The sequence below is a fragment of the Aotus nancymaae genome, unplaced genomic scaffold (genome assembly GCF_030222135.1).
Source record: "Aotus nancymaae isolate 86718 unplaced genomic scaffold, 86718_ANA_hifiasm-v0.15.2.pri h1tg000036l, whole genome shotgun sequence".
Taxonomy (NCBI): domain Eukaryota; kingdom Metazoa; phylum Chordata; class Mammalia; order Primates; family Aotidae; genus Aotus; species Aotus nancymaae.
The window spans coordinates 54,747,782-54,762,730 of record NW_026988450.1 but is presented as its reverse complement, the minus strand read 5'-3'; the positions used below and the strand labels follow the sequence as shown (position 1 = coordinate 54,762,730).

At 34.5% G+C, this 14,949-nt stretch overlaps 1 non-coding gene across 1 annotated transcript; it reads left to right on the top strand.

The window, feature by feature from the left end:
- Window positions 1-14,594: 14,594 nt before the first annotated feature.
- Window positions 14,595-14,735, top strand: LOC135278229 (U4 spliceosomal RNA). The gene has a single exon (XR_010345765.1). It is a non-coding gene; the product is annotated as a U4 spliceosomal RNA (small nuclear RNA).
- The last annotated feature ends 214 nt before the right edge of the window (window positions 14,736-14,949 follow it).

The window sequence follows — 14,949 nt, the reverse complement described above, 5'->3', positions numbered from 1 at the left end:
TAGCCAAGTACTTAGAAAGCTGACAAAGCAAAGCACGAGGCAGTGGTAGTTTATATATATTTTTATATATATATATATATATATATATATATTTATATATATGTATATGTATGTATCTTTTCAACTTTGTCTTTTCAGTTTATACATTAAATTGTGGCTGACACAGCAATCATGCGTCTGATTCAAACGATTTATGCAAATAATCTATGGTACAAATACAAATATAATTATGTTAAACTCATTTTTATAAATGTAAGTTTACTATATTCATAATTTGTCTATTCAATGGGCACAGGACAATATTTGAATTAAGTTCCTTATCCCAAGGAACAAATCTTGTTACAGGTATTAGTATCCCCATTTGGCAGATAAAAATTAAGATATTTGCTTATTGGTGGAAACAAAATAAGGTTAAATGCTTTATCTCAGGATTATCAACTTGGTATTCTGAATAAGTGAGAAGGGACCCAAATATTTAATCTTCCACATGATTATTTCTCTTTGCTCAATTTTATCTATATGTTTGGCTCATACTTCTTTAAATGTTTAATGAAAAATAAAAAAACAGAAAAGAAAATATAATAAAAGAAGAAAAAATAGGAAGAGAAAATGAAAAGGCAAAAAGTTATAAAGAACATTCATATAAAGCCATATGTTAATAAAATAAAACATAACCTTTACTTGGAAAACAGGTGAATAATCAATAAATAATAATATGCCCTCAATAAGCATTGTTTGTTTGTCATAGAATTAAATGACCTTAAATACCAATCAGCACCATTACTTATATTTTCTATCATCATATTTGACATTAAATTTAATGTTTTTACATAAAAATTAAGCAAAGAAGTATAGATGGAAGATTTTGAATGCAGAAAACAAAGTCTTAACATGTTAACCATAGTAGTTCAAAACTGTGATAAAACACTTTACTTAAAGGAAAAAGAAAAAAAAACACATTATGATCCAGACATATTATCAAACCACCCAAGGTGAACATATTGAGAAAGAAACGTGGTTTCCCCCTGTTCTCTGTACATTGTAGAATTAAGTTATTGCCAACTATGAATGAATTTCTAGCCCATAAGCTCTCAGCAGGGTAGAAGATGAGAGTTCAGGAAAAAGTACCATTCCCCTCCCAACTGGAATGTTTGGAAAATCATTAGAGGCACTCTAATTGTTTCCATTATTGGGCTTGCTACTCGAACTTACAGTCTTAAGGCTAGGGATCCTATCCATGTATGTGGGACATTCCTATATGATGAATCATCTCACCCCAGATTCCATAGAATCCCCATTAAGAGACATTGGAGGGGTAGCAGTTACCTGTCCCACTTAGACACAGTCTCTGTTGGATGTGTTTAGCTAAGGATGATGACACTTGAAACAGTAATTTCCACATTTGTTTTCTTCGCCCATCAACCCAAGACCTGGCCTGAGCCAGTGGACGTACATAGGTGGTGCTCAGTAAAAGTTTCCTAGGCCGGGCGCGGTGGCTCACGCCTATAATCCCAGCACTTTGGGAGGCCAAGGCAGGCGGATCACGAGGTCAAGAGATCGAGATCATCCTGACCAACATGGTGAAACCCCGTCTGTACTAAAAATACAAAAAAATTAGCTGGGGGTGGTGGTGCGCACCTGTAGTCCCAGCTACTTGGGAGGCTGAGGCAGGAGAATTGCTTGAACCCAGGAGGCGGCGGTTGCAGTGAGCCAAGGTCACGCCACTGCACTCCAGCCTGGCACCTGGTGATGGAGCGAGACTCTGTCTCAACAATGAAGAGAGAGAACCAGGCTTGATGTTCAGGCTGGGCCTCTGAGTACTACTATTTGTAAGTGGGGTCACTAAGAACAACAATTATTTTCTGCATTTTAAAATTTAGTAACTTGATCTTATCAGTTAATTTAGAAATTGTAAGAATTTGCAGGAATGAATCACATTAATCAAACTCATTAACCAGAAAGTCCCAGTAGTTATTCTGCCTTTGCGTGAGTTCCAAATGAGTACATGAGATTCCGGGCTGCCATGTGCTGGTGTGCAGGTTGTTCATTGCACAATCCACACAGACTTTATTCACATAGACTATGATGTAAATGGTGTCTTTAGAGTTGTGTTGTCTATAAGTTTTGATATGTTGTGTATTTTCATTTATCTCAAGATTTTAAAAAAAATTTTTAAATAGCAATATATTGTTTATAAAACTTATTTTTTATTGCTATTTAAACTTTTATTGTAGGTTCAGGGGTACTTATGCAGGTTTGTTACATAGGTAAACTCATGTCACAGGGGCTTGTTGTACAGATTATTTCATCACCCAGGTGCCAAGCCTAATACCAAATAGTTATTTTTTCTGCTCCTCTCAACCGCCACACTCTGATAGGCTCCAGTGTCTGTTATTTCTCTCTTTCTGTCCATGTTTCTCAGCCTTTAGGTCCCATTTATCAGTGAGAAAATTCAGTATTTGCTTTTCTGTTCTTGGGTTAGTTTGCTAAGGATAATGGACCCCAGCTCCATCCATGATCCTGCAAAGGACGTAATCTCATTCTTTTGTATGGCTGCACAGTATCATCTGGTGTATATGTACCACATTTACTTTATCCAGTCTATCATTGATGGCCATTTAGGTTGAGTGCCTGTCTTTGCTATTGTGAATAGTGCTGCAATGAATACAAACATGAATGTTTCACTATAATAGAATGATTTATATTCCTGTGGGTATATACCCAGTAATGGGATTGCTGGGTCAAATACTAGTGCTGTTTTTAGCTCTTTGAAGAATTGCCACACTGCTTTTCCACAATGGTTGAACTAATTTATACTTCCACCAACAGTGTATAAACATTCCCTTTTCTCTACAACCTCTCCAGCATCTGTTATTTTTTGACTTTTTAGTAATAGCCATTTTGACTTGTGCAAGATGATATTTCTTTGTGGTTTTAATTTGCATTTGTCTAATAATCATTGATATTGAGCTATTTTCCATATGCTTGTTGGCCACATGTAAATCTTCTTTTGAAAATTATCTGTTCATATACTTTGCCCACATTTAAATGGGGTTGCTTGCTTTCGCCTTGTAAGTTTAAATTTCTTATAGTTGCTGGATATTAGACTTTTGTCAGATGCATAATGTGCAAAAATGTTCTCCCATTCTGTGGGTTGTCTGTTTACTCTGTTGACAGTTTCTTTTGCTATGCAGAAGCTCTTAAAATTTAATTAGATCCCATTTGTCAACTTTCGCTTTTGTTGCACTTGGCTTTCACCATTTTCATCATTAAATCTCTGCCAGTTCCAATGTACAGAATGGTATTACGTAAGTTGTCTTCCAGGGTTTTTATAGCTTTGGGTTTTACATGTAAGTCTTTAATCCATCTGAGTTGATTTTTGTATAAGATGTAAGGAATGGGTCCAGCTTCAGTCTTCTGCTTATGGCTAGTCACGTTACCCAGCACCATTTATGTAACAGGGAGTTCTATCCCCATTGTTTGTTTTTGTCAGCTTTGTTGAAGAGCAGATGATTGTAGGTGTGGGGGCCTACTTCTAGGCTCTGTATTCTATTCTATTGGTCTTTGTATCTGTTTTTATACCAATGCCATGCTGTTTTGGTTACTGTAGCTCTGTAGTATATTTTGAAGTTTGGTAATGTGATGCCTCCAGCTTTGTTCATTTTGTTTAGGATTTCCTCAGCTATTCAGGCTCTTTTTTGGTTCCATATACATTTTAAAATAGTTTTTCCTGTTCTTTGAAGAATGTCATTGGCAGTTTGATAGGAATTGTGTTGAATCTGTAATTTGCTTTGGGCAGTATGGCCATTTTAACAATATTGATTCTTCCTATCCATGAGCATGTAATGTTTTACCATTTGTTTGTATCATCTCTGATTTCTTTGAGCAGTGTTGTCTAATTGTTATTGTAGAGATCTTTCACCTCCCTGGCTAGCTGTTATTTCCAGGTACTTTCTTCTTTTTGTGGCAATTGTGAATGGGATTGCATTCCTGATTGGCTCTCAGTTTGACTGTTGTTAATATATAGTGACTTTTTTACATTACTTTTGTATCCTGAAACTTTTCTAAAGTTGCCTATCAGCTGAAGGAGCTTTTGAGCAGAGACTGGGGGGTTTTCAACATATAGAATTGTGTCATCTTTAAACAGGGACAGTTTGGCTTACTCTTGTTCTATTTGGATGTCCTTTATTTCTTTCTGTTGCCTGATTGCTATAGCCAGGACTTCCAATACCATGTTGAATAGGAGTGGTGAGAGAGGGCATATTTGTCTTGTGCTAGTTTCCAAGGGGAATGCTTCCACCTTTTGTCCATTCAGTATGATGTTAACTGGGATTGTGATGGGTGGCTTTTATCATTTTTGAGGTATATTCCTTCAATATCTAGTTAGAGACTTCTTCAAAAACCACTATGCACACAAACTAGAAAACTTAGAAGAAAAGAATTCATTTCTGGATACATACAATCTTCCATGACTGAACCAGGAAGAAAGTGATTCCCTGAACAGACCAATAATAAGCTCCAAAATTGAATCAGTAATAAACAGCCTATCAATCAGAAAAAGCCCGGTACCAGAAGGATTCACAACTTAATTCCACCATTCCTACTGAAACTTTTTCAAACAATTGAGGAGGAGGGACTTCTCCCCAACTCATTCTATAAGGCAAGCATCATTCTGATGCCAAAACTTGACAGAGACACACAAAAAAAGAAAATTCCAGGACAACATCTTTGATGGAATGATGCAAAAATCCCCAACAAAATACTTGCAAAACAAATCCAGCAGCATATCAAAAAGCTAATTCACCATGATCAAGTAGGCTTTATCTCTGGGATGCAAGATTGACTTAACACAAGCAAATAAGGAAATGTGATTCATGACGAAAACAGAACTAAAGACAAAAACCATATGATTATCTCAATAGATGCAGAAAGGCTTTTGATAAAATTCAACATTCCTTCATGTTAAAAACTCTCAACAAACTAGGTATTGTCTTAAGATATTATTTTTTCCCTTTTAATTTCTTCATTGACTCATTAGTTGTTTAGAAGTATGCAGTTTTATTTCTACATATGAGTATTTGTGAATTTCCCCAAATGTAGCAACTTTCAAACATTGCTTGGTGGGCGTATTATTAAAGGCTAATATACTTAAGAAAAATTATTGTCAAGTTGTGGGATTTTAATTGCTGATCATCACTCTATACAAACTTTTATATAGTCAGTGGCAATTGTTACACTTATCTCTTATTCTAGACAGTGGTGGAAGTCTAATAACATTTTTTCCCTAAAGTCTGGTGAGAATGGCAAATACTTTTGAGCATTTGCTAGGGGTTACTCTAAGAACATCATTTTGTAGAATTAGTTTAATCTTCAGAGCAATCCTATGAAGTGGTTACTACTATTACTTTAAAGATGAGGAAATTGAAGCACAAATAAGATTAGTTGCTCTATGTTTATCATAAGAGCAAGTGAAAAAGTACATAAATTATAATACAGGTAAAGTGCTTGCAACAGTGCTTAGCACATAGTTAACTTTAAAAAGGGGTAACCATGATTGCAGAGAGATAATCTCATCATTTTACATTGGCCCAGTGTTAATTTCGTCTTGAAGGGTAACCTTTTTTAAAAACCTCATTCATAAGTTTATTTTTAAATCCATGGACAATTTCTTGTTTGGAGTTTACAGGTCCTTATTCACTGATACGAGTTAAACCTGGGGAATTATATAAATTAACAGAATGCTTGATTTTCATCTGCAACCCTGCCAAATAACACCAAACAGGAAGGGTCGGATTTTAGTTCAAAATGACATAGACGTTGGCTGGGGAAAAACAACAACAACAATAAACTACTTCTTGAATCATCCTAAGTAGGAAATGGAGGATATAATTCTTAATATGTACATCTTTTGACTTCTCTTAACACTTGTCCTTAAGCCTCCAAACTTTCAGGAAGAGATGAATTTCATTTGGCAATTGTGATTTTCATTGAATTGGCTTCTCACAGAGTGACTACTCTCTTACCTACAAACATCTTGGTTTTCGAAGAGAAGAGTAAGAGCACATAGGGAAAAAACAAAAATAAAAGTATTAATATGACAAATCACACATTCATAAACAAATATTGAAAATAATCAACATCTTTCTCAGAATTAACATATAAAATATATGAATTAGTAAGGAAAATATAAGCAGAGTAAGGCATTTTCTAAAAAAAAACAAGTTATTTTTGTTAGAAGAAAAAATTGTTCTACTGACTGGAACAGGAAGATAAATTTTAAAATTCATTGAAGTTGCTTGCCTTAGGGCAGCTTCTATGTACAAATCAAATTGGATGTCAAACTGGGCTCCTGGGGAGATGCAATTAAAGTTATAGGATCAGGGAGCATAACTACACAAGTAAGGCCTTGGTATATATTCCTTGGAGAGTGTGATAGGGGTTCAGCCTTAACTTGGATACAAGTAGAAATTATTATGAGGTCTGCCGTCTTTGAAATAAATGTGAAACTGAAAAATAAACTCTTATATTTGCTGAAATACTAACCAAAATGCAAAATGTACAATTCAACAATCAAGTCAACATTTCATTTGACACGTACCATGTACAGGGAATAGAACATAGTCTTTACCCTGAAAGGGCTCAAGCTTGAGGAAAGAGGCATATATTCAGCATAATGATATTTAACCTTGTTCCCCTTGCCTCAACTGATTGGACAAAATATTAGCATCTTATCCAAATTAAGCCAAATACATTATGTCATCTTTTGACATAGATGACTAGCTTAAGAGTGAGTTTCTGACCCAAGCTGGACCTCTAGAGGCCTTCTGCGTGAGTTAACATTGTATGACCAAAGATAGTCAAGCTAATGCCTCCAAGGAAGCTGAATATATGATATATGAAATTCCAAATCTTGAAAGCAAACAAGAGTTGAGTTGAGAGAAAACATTCACCCTCTTAAGATGGAAACCTGGCCTGATGGTCAGGAACATGCTTTCTAAGGTTTTCTGTTCTCCATACATGATAAGGATTCAGAGATCATGATTTTCTAGGTGTGCTTGAGGTCTGAGATCTTTTTGTACCACTCCTTCACTCTTCAGTTCCTCATTCACTCAGATATGATTGACCTCCATACTCATCTCCAGACATGACATCTGAAGGAGGTAACTTTTTGTGTGTGTATTACCTGAACCTGTACTTGTCCTAGCCCATAGTCAATAATTCTCTCCTCTGAACTTGCAGGGACACAGCATAAGGGAAGCTTCTTTGTGCAAATCAATTTAGATGACAAACTGTACACCTGGAGGAATGCAACTGAACTCATACATCTGACAGACTATCTGTAATATTCGCCAGGCTGAGTGTACCATAATTTTGATGTGGAAAGTTGTGGGAGTTGAGAAACAGGAACCTACACCATCTGTGTTAACTCTCCTTCCCCCATTTTACAATTCTCACTCCAATCTCCAATAACTGATGGTGCTATTTCAGTAGCACTATTAAAGACCTGAGAGTAGGAAAAAAACTGCCTTACACTAGAGTACTCTGTACCTCCTAAATAGACCACTGTTCTCTGTAGTATTAGAGGATGGAGAATGTGGAGAGGAAATCTTCAATCTAAATTACACTGCGATATAGAGACATTCTGTGGAAAGGAAACTTAGCTAGGAGTCAGAAGACCCAGGATCTAATTTTGGATATACCGTTTAACATGGTGGTTATGCAACCAGTGTTCCAGTTTATAATCAGTTATGTAGTCAGTGCATCAAAGTATAAAACAGAGCAATCTCATTGGTCATATCTTCTTTCTGTAGATGTGTAAGAAGGATTAGTCATGGTACTGGATATAAGAGTGAAAAATAACTGATTAATAGAATCCAACAGATAGCAGTAATTGCATTTTCAGTATCAAGGAAGCTACACGATAGGGAAAGAGGCAAATTAAGCTGCTGAGCAGAGGGAGAGATGAAGGGCTCATTCAGTCATGTGATAAATATATACTCAGTGGTTATATATGCCAGGGACTCCCTAGTGGCATTCAGTACCTGGATCCAGTTGTCCCTAAGTCTGCTTTATTGGCCTTCCTGAAATTTGATCATTTAGTTATGTACTGTAGCATGATATCAAAATTTCCTCTTTTTTTTTTTTTGCTTGATTTGCTGGGTTTTATGGCTTATAACCAAAGATACCTTATGCAGAGAAGAGATGAAGAGGTTGAGAGAAAGCCAAGCACTTTCTGTGGCCAAAAAGTGCTTTCAGAAATCATATACTCAGGCCTAAACTTCCTAAGGTACACAGGATGGAAAAGGGCACCAGCTCAGAGGATGGAAACATGTTATAAAGAATGATCAACTCAAGGTATCTTACAGGCCAATGGTTGTTGAAGATGTTTTAGCAGTGTAACAAGTGTCCAAATGCAATATAATAATAACCTTTAGCTTATTTATTTAATATACATTCATTTGTAAGTTCAAATTATTAACATTTCTTGTCTGGAAGATAGATAAAGAGAATAAGGAGCCTGTTTGAGTGAGAACACATTTGATGTGAAAGATGATAGGTAACAGTGTTAAGCAAGTCAGCTTTATATTTATGAAAATTAAATTAAATATTCTTATCCATTCTTCCAAACATAGTTTGAAAATTACAGATCATGTCCATCCTCCTCCATTTAGAGTTGCATCATAGGTACAGAATTATAACAAATATTTCCCTCTAGCTAGCTCATGTACTTTGTACAACATTACGTGAGTCTCAAGGGGTGTGATAACATTTACCCCCAAAAATTCAATGTATTTAAAATTTCATCAATATTTTATGAAGAAAATTAATTAGTTGATACACTAAAATTCTGGTCAAAATATGCCAACTAATGTTTCAAAGGAGCATGATGAAATTCTAAGTCAATTCAGGTAGACATTTGGTGAAATTTTTCATGAATGTTCTTTGATTCCAGTTGATTAAATTTGATTGAACATTCTGGAATGAAATTATTTGTCCTCAAGTGACTAATAACTTAGCTTCACCATGATCAGTGTGAGATCACTTAAAATTTTGAACTCCACTAAGAAGTCTTTGAAACATGATTCTAATACAGCTAAGTCAAGCTCTAAGTGGAGAGAATAACTACTAATTTGAATTGATTTTCAAGAGCATCTGTTAAGGTACTTCCTCTAAAACATCTCATTCCAATATTCTTCTTTCCTTCCTTCCTTCTTTCCTTCCTTCCTTCCTTCCTTCCTTCCCTCCTTCCTTTTTCTTGATAAAGTATCACTCCCACACTTAGACTAAAATTCCAAATGGGAATTAACATTCTGTGCATGAAAATGGAAGTAGCTAGCCTAAAAATCTGTATGTTCATTAGCCAGTGTTCAGCAAGCATTTGCTATGTATTCAGTTTGAACTGGGCACTATTTTAGCTACTAACTACATGGAGCTATTTAAATGGAATAAACCTGAAATTCCTCAGTTGACCTAGCCACATTTCAAGTGCTCAGTAGTCATATGTGACTGGAGGCTATAGTATTGGACCATGTAGGTAGAGGACATTTCCATCATCAGATAAATTGTTATTGGACAGCACTAGGTGCTGATGCTTCTAGATGCTGTAGAGAACACTGGAAGTATTAATTTCAGTTTCTGTTCTTAAATATTGCTTTGTTTGGTTAGGAGAACAAGACTAACATACACAAAACAATAGGCTTGCAGTGTGGATAAGTGGACAGTTACATGACAAAACAGAGTAGAGTTACACTCAGTGCATTAGGAAATATATCATAATGTCATAGGTTAGAAAAAATTCAAAGGCAATAATAGAAGGAAAGCGAACTAATGAGGGAGTAACCAAATGAATAACACCATACTACCACTCTAGGACAGAGACAGGAAGGAAGGTGGTTCTGTTTGTGAATTTAATTAGATGCCCCAAAGCATAAAACTCAACATTTCAGCTAGGTCTATGTGGAGTTAAGAAAGCAAACATCATCAAGTATGTAGCTTAGCACAAGGAAGATGCTTCTTATGCCTAGCAGGCTTTACATAGCAAAGTTGGAAAGAACTGGAGAAGACGACTGAACACAGTGTTCATTCATATCCTTAAGCAAAATTATCACAATGAAAAATATTATTTTGCAAATTAAGGGATAGCTAAGAAAGTGTTTATTTGAGCCTGGTTATGGAATTAAATCCTGTTTAGAAATTACTGTTTTTGAGTCAACATCTGCCCTTGGGAGATGTATATGTATGCATTGCTGTGTCTAAATCAGTAAGTATCTGCAGAAAAACTGAAATGATAAAATAATATTTCCAACTACCATGGATCCAAAGTCTAGGAAAGGCACTGAATTTAAAGAACCCACACCTTCACATCTTCCCTGAAATTTTCTGCAGGACTTGAAAAGCATAAACTACTGCTAATTGTTTTGCTGAAGCTTCCAGGGCATTATTTTAGATGCACTTACTCAAACACAGGATAACGTATTGTTTGGGCAGTAGGGGTGGATAAGACCTCGAAGTACATTAACCACAAGGGCTAGCTAGGGTTTGGAATTTCTTCCTTCTTTGATAGTTTGTGGCATTAAATAGCCCAAGTAAGTGTTATATCATAATCTCCTGGTCTTGTTGGAGCCACTTTATCTGGTGGAAAAAAGCCAAACATTATAAACAATTTTACTTACAAATTTAGAACAAAGACACATGAGTGCCTTATATCCTGAAGTTAATTGGATCTAGAATTATTTCCTGAGATAACCTTAGCACCTGGAGATTCTGACTCTTTAACCTTGGAACAATTTCAGCCTCTAAGTAGCTTGCTGAGTTAACACTAGACTGCAAAATTAAGGTTCAGAGGGACTGGTGATGGAGTGTAAAATGGGGTGCATTTTAAAAATAACTATTGTCCCAGGGAAGTTGTCTCAGCATTATATTTGTGTCAACTGATGCATATGAGTGGATATATCTTCAATAATGCAAATACTGTTTTCTGCTTGTTTGTGGTTAGGATGTCATTATGTCTTTTCTCTCTTCTTCAGAAATAACTCTACTTTTCCTAGGTTTCTGGTTTTTCCATGCTATGGCATTAGCTTTACAGCATTTTTATATAGCTATAAAGCCATATAACTTGTATATAGCCTGTTACAGTTATTCGTTTTCCTATCTAAATCCCTAATAGCTCTCTGTTGCTTAAGGCTGACAATTATGTTTGTATGTCCCACTGCTACTTAGTATAATGTCTTGTACATAACTGAAGCTCCATAAATATTTGTTGTAGTGGAAATTAAAGATAGGCTGCTAGTTTAAAGCAAATACAAAAAAAACTTGCTCGTTTTCTAATCTTTAAGCTGTTGTTTGTGTTTGTCTGTTAGCACTGGTGAGCACATCTGCACATGATACACCTTTAATATAATTTAATCACCACAAACCAGTGATCTGCCATACATAATGGGATGAATTTGCATAACTATATATTACCTTATGTTGACAGCATCATAGTGCCAAATAAGAATCATAAATCCAAATACTATTAAGTTTCTCATGTACTAAGGTGATATGATTGATATGCATAGAGTGAGACTCCAGAGTGAGCCAAAATATGTAGGTTTTGAGTAATTTACTGATCTTACTTGATTAGTTTACTACCTACCAAATGGGACTAATTTCAGTAGTACTTTATCTCATATTTTTCAGAGGTTTTATGTGAAAGTACTTTAAAACAGTAAAATACAAAGGTAGGTAACATTACTGTTGTTTTCTAGCAAGAACAATAGACTCGCAGTCTTTCTCAAGTTAAAAATCACGTTTACCTTGTAGGCTTAGGGATATCTGCCGTAATCATGAAAGAGAGAAAAAAATCCTTGTTCATGTGGTACAAGTAACATGATTTTGATCTTGATATCAAGATCCTCTAAGGAACTCCTAAAATACCCTACTTAGGCATCAACTGTATAGAATACTAGCATGAATAAGGTCAAGGATACTATTAATGGAAAATCCAGTGTCTTAAGACACTGTCTTAAGACATCATAAACATCACATTACCTCTTTTAATCCTCACAGCCACCTTGGGAATCAGGAATTCTTATCCATATTTATGAATGAGGCAAGTGAGGCTTAGAAAAAATATATAACTTTCCCGAAGTCAGATCCCAAATATGTCAGACAACTAGTGTGATTTGATCACAGGTTTGTCTGATTCTAAAGCTTAATTGCTATATTGCCTTCCAGACTTGGAAACAAAAATTCAAGAGCCATAGAAGTGGTTGCTCCAGCAACATGGAACTCCTACAATTCTCAGCACACCTCAAGTTGTTTCTTACCTCTAGTCTTTTTTACAAGTTGCTCCTTCATTCTGGATTATTGGTTCTCTTTCCCCACACCACACAAACCAGAACTAATTGTCCCAATCATTGCCACCCTTTAACACTCAATTCAGAGCATCTCTACTCCCTGCAACCCTCACTCAGTCTTGACAAAATGGGGCCCCTATGTGCAGTCATGGGTACACATCTATCATGACACTTACTGTGGGGAATTGCAGTTATTTCTGATTTTTCATTCTAGACTATGAACAACATGAGGATAATAAAAACATGTGTGTATCTCTTACACTTAGCCCATTCTGGGCTACATGACATATGCTCAAAAATGCGAGTTGAATTAAACTAATTAAATGATTCAATTAGTTGGATTTCTTTGCATTATACTTTGCATTTAAGATATTAATTTAAACAATAAAATACTTATATGCCAAGATTATACATTTGTTCAAACAACATGATTAATAGTCTAACACTGTATGTTAGATTTTGGCAAGAGGAGCTTTAAGGTTAAATATAATCAAATTTGGCTGCTAAATTAGATATATAATAGTGAAAATAATAATATATCCAATACTGTATATTAATTAGATATCTTATGTATATAAACTGCTATATTGTAGTTATGAACAAGGACAGCAAAAAAAGAAATAACCATTCTTATGTGATCAAGTAAGGATTTTGTTATATTTGCAGATTTTCAAAGGTCAAAATATATTCATTTTCAAAGAAAATCTTTTCACAAATATCTGTTTATTTGGGAATTCCATTTATGAGATTAAATAGATTTTGAATTATACAGTGTAATAATAAAGGATTATATCTATTAATACAAGTTTAGATCTGAATCTTATTTTCGTAGTTAAGAAAAAGCTTTTTATATGTAACTGAAGCTTATTTAAAATACTGTTTAGTTTTTAAATATACTTATTTTCAGTCTAAGCAGTTTAGCTTTGTCTAAAAATTATAGTCTACATTAACATATTCTTAGAGAAGTGAGATAAGGGGAAATATAATCTCTATTTTATAGACTACTAGAAAAAAAATTCCACTTACATGCAGGCAGGTAATTTAAAGTACAGATCAAACTATTATAGAATAAAAAGGTACATATATTTTCTGATTGAATTATGAATAGCAAAAGATACCATAATATCAGAATTAAAATATTAACCATTTGAAAAGATTTACTCAGGAGACCCTTCATGTAAATTTCTCATTTGTATTGGTGTTTTAGTAATCTCTTTAACCTTAATCTTATAAAGGTACTCATAAATTGTGATTCTTGAATTATGCTATTAAAGATGAATATTTATAGGATGGTACAATCTATGCATTTTATTTCTAAGACGAATTAACACTTTACTTTTGTTATATAATAAAGTCCCACTTGTCCAGCTAGTAAACTTCTGCTAAGCACAAGGATATGAACATAGTTCTAAATAGAGACATTAAGATAATAACCTCTGGTTAACAGGAAATTAACTTCTATGAGCACTTTGCTCCAGAGGAAAGCATAACACAGAACAGACCTCATTGACTTCTGTAACAGAGTAGATGATAGTTCGATTGAGTTGAATTTTGTGCTGCTTCCAAATTTAGCGATTTATTGCTTCTAATAGAAACAAAGTCAACCATATATGTGAGTTCTTGTATATCTGTGCACACATCATCAACATTTAAATCTATAGTTAGAATATATTAATATGTAACTTTATGAGTATACACAAACTCTTAAAAGATCTAGGAAGTAAATTTCCTCTTTATCTTATCCATATCTCATCCTCATTCAGTATCTCTAGTTACATCCCAACAATCCTCTGAAATTTTCTCTGATAAGTTTAACCCATGTTGTTTCCTCCTCAGTCCAGGATTTTGTTCTTTACACAATTAAAATGTTTTCTTATGAAAACGTCTCTAATGTTATTGGTATTTATTTCTGAATGTCAGGCTATCTAAGTCATTAATTCTTTTATGTATGTATTTCTTATTTCTATTATAAAACAACAATAATATTATGGATGATACCCCATCATACTTTTATGGCATGTCATAATTTTTGTGGCACTAGAATTATTGACAAAGAAGAAAGCATGATCTTTATAATGTAGTTTATATTCTAGTAGAAAAGCTAATACTACGTATAGATATGATGCAATCTTTTGCCTGATTGGATCATATTTAGATGAATAAGATGCCTTCTGAAGTCTTCATCAACATCTCTGCAGATGAGTGAGGTGAATTTCTAATGCAAGATTGTAAAATACATGAAAAATGTAATGCAGCTTTGCACAGTGGTAGTATCATAGCCAATGAGTTTTATCCAAGGTGCGATTATTGCTAATTGGAAACTTCTCCCAATACCCTGCCATGACGACTTGAGATATAGTCAGCATTGGCAATTTTTTACAGTCTCTATGGAGACTGAATTTTTAAAAAACTGTAATGTAGTATGAATGTAGAAACATTTGTATTGTCAATGATAAAACATGAAAGTTTTAAATTAAAAACAAATTTGTTCTTATATAAGCCTTTTAAATTGAAAAATACTAAGCTTTTATGAGATTAATTTTTATGAAAGAACCCGGTACTTTTGTTAAGGCCATTTGAAATGGACTCTTTCAATTGTAAACCATTC